Here is a 2,653-nt window from a genome sequence, read left to right as displayed (position 1 = left end):
GGAGGCTGAGGGGTGACCTTATAGAGGTTTACAAAATTATGAGGGGCATGGATAGGATAAATCGGCAAAGTCTTTTCCCTGGGCCTGGGTCCAGAACTGGTGGGCATTGGTTTAGGGTGAGAGGGGAAAGATGTAAAAGAGATCTACCGGGCAACTTTTTCACGCAGAAGGTGGTACGTGTATCGAATGAGCTGCCAGAGGAAGTGTTGGAGGCTGGTACAATTGCAACATTTAAGAGGCATTTGGATGAGTATATGAATAGGAAGGGTTTGGAGGAATATGGGCCGGGTGCTGGCAGGTGGGACTAGATTGGGTTGGGATATCTGGTCAGCATGGACAGGTTGGACCGAAGGGTCTGTTTCAATGCTGTACATCCCTATGACTCTCTGACTCTCGGAATAGCTCACATCCTCCATATGACTCTCTGACTCTCGGAATAGCTCACATCCTCCAACCCTGGCAACATCTATGTACTGTAAATCTTTTCTGAACCCTTTCAAGTTTTACAACATCTTTCTGATAGAAAGGATAGGAAGGAGAAAAGGCTGAACGAATCCAAGATGGAGGACAGGGAGAATTCTGGCTGTAACAGCTGCTCCTGTTTTGGGGTATTTTCGGTGTTGGAGATGATTTCCTGGAATTGCAGGAGCAGCAATTATTGTTTTATATGCTGTTGCATTGTTTTGGAACTTTGGAAAAAAAAGTCAAAGCAACAGCACTTTTAAAAGGGAGAGGAGCAAACAAAGGTAGCACATGGTCAGGCAGTGCAGGAGAGAGAGAGAGAGAAAGAAACCTATATTGCTAACTGGCACAGCAGTGAACCTGCGCAGTTATTGCCTTTGCTATTTGAATTCATGTATCGCTGGACATCGGAGTGTATCTGGGAAAATTAACAAACAGTGAAATTCGCAACTGATCTTGGAGGAACCTGTTTGGGAGAGGTCACAGCACAGAAACAGAATATTGTTTTGTAGAATTTGTTCACCTTTATAACCTACTAGAAAATGGTAAAATTATCAGTGAACTATTAATATCTGATATTTTGTTTGGTTCAAGTCACAATTAAAAACCTTGATAGGAAAGTAACTAGGGGAATTGGGAGGTCATGTTGCGGCTGTACAGGACATTGGTTAGGCCACTGTTAGAATGTTGCATGCAATTCTGGTCTCCTTCCTATTGGAAAGATGTGAAACGTGAAAGGGTTCAGAAAAGATTTACAAGGATGTTGCCAGGGCTGGAGGATTTGAGCTATAGGGAGAGGCTGAATAGGCTGGGACTGATTTCCCTGGAGCGTCGGAGGCTGAGGGGTGACCTTATAGAGGTTTATAAAATCACGAGAGGCATGGATAGGATAAATAGACAAAATCAATGCCCTGGGGTCGGGGAGTCCAAAACTAGAGGGCATAGCTTTAGGGTGAGAGAGGAAAGATATAAAAGAGACCTAAGGGGCAACTTTTTCACTCAGAGGGTGGTACGAGTATGGATTGAGCTGCCAGAGGATGTGGTGGAGGCTGGTACAATTACAACATTTATGACCATCATCTAAAGAGAGGGGGAGAAGAGGGTGGACACCAGGAAAAATAAGCAGGGCAAGGACAGAAAGAAAGCTGCAAAAGTGACATGGGTGGATGGGTATATGAATAGGAAGGACTTGGAGGGATATGGGGCGGGTGCTGGCAGGTGGGACTAGATTGGGTTAGGTAATCTGGTCGGCATGGATGGTTGGACCAAAAGGTCTGTTTCCATGCTGTACATCTCTATGACTCTGTGACTGATGAGTAGTTACTGAGTTAACATTAAGGGCGCTGTGGATTCAGGTTTAAGTATTTGGTCTGCTCATTCATATGTGAAAAATTATGCAATTTGTTAAAACTAACACCTGAATAACCCGCATTACACTAATGCATTGTTAATGAACTAACCTGTTTCCAGGTTAAAAATCACACAACACCAGGTTATAGTCCAACAGGTTTAATTGGAAGCACACTAGCCTGTTGGACTATAACCTGGTGTTGTGTGATTTTAACTTTGTACACCCCAGTCCAACACCGGCATCTCCAAATCATAACCTATTTCCAGATATTCATTTATCAGGGCAACAAATCTCCTTATACAATTTGAAAGTGGGAGGATCTGGGTTCAAATCTTAAAATTTCTCATTTGATCCAGAGGTGGCTGTAATAATGTCTGAGCAGGTGGATTCGATAATACCCACACAGATCTAAGTGATTCTTCAATGAAGGATCAAATTGCAGGACTTTTCCCCTAACTGAAGGTGGCCCTCAGTTTTATTGTAGCTAATCGTGACTGAGTAGGACATTCTGAATTACCTCAGCAGCTGTAGGTTGTAGGAGCGCACGTATTTATTTTAAATTCATCTAAGTTTAACGAGTATTAGTCCGAAGTTAGGAACCCTTTGGCAGTCTGAAATATCTCTGAGGTAAAAACAATGACTGCATTGCTGGAAACCAGATTCTGGATTAGTGGTGCTGGAAGAGCACAGCAGTTCAGGCAGCATCCAAGGAGCAGTGAAATCGACGTTTCGGGCAAAAGCCCTTCATCAGGAATAAAGGCAGTGAGCCTGAAGCGTGGAGAGATAAGCTAGAGGAGGGTGGGGGTGGGGAGAAAGTAGCATAGAGTACAATAGGTGAGT

General features: G+C 43.7%; 1 protein-coding gene across 2 annotated transcripts in view; it reads left to right on the top strand.

Annotated features, from left to right (window-relative positions):
* ttc32 (tetratricopeptide repeat domain 32) overlaps positions 1-2,653 on the top strand; it is a 35,665-nt gene that overhangs the window by 24,679 nt on the left and 8,333 nt on the right. The gene's annotated exons all lie outside the window — the stretch shown is intronic.

This window comes from Chiloscyllium plagiosum, chromosome 3 (genome assembly GCF_004010195.1).
Source record: "Chiloscyllium plagiosum isolate BGI_BamShark_2017 chromosome 3, ASM401019v2, whole genome shotgun sequence".
Lineage (NCBI taxonomy): Eukaryota > Metazoa > Chordata > Chondrichthyes > Orectolobiformes > Hemiscylliidae > Chiloscyllium > Chiloscyllium plagiosum.
This window is presented reverse-complemented; position numbering and strand designations above follow the sequence as displayed.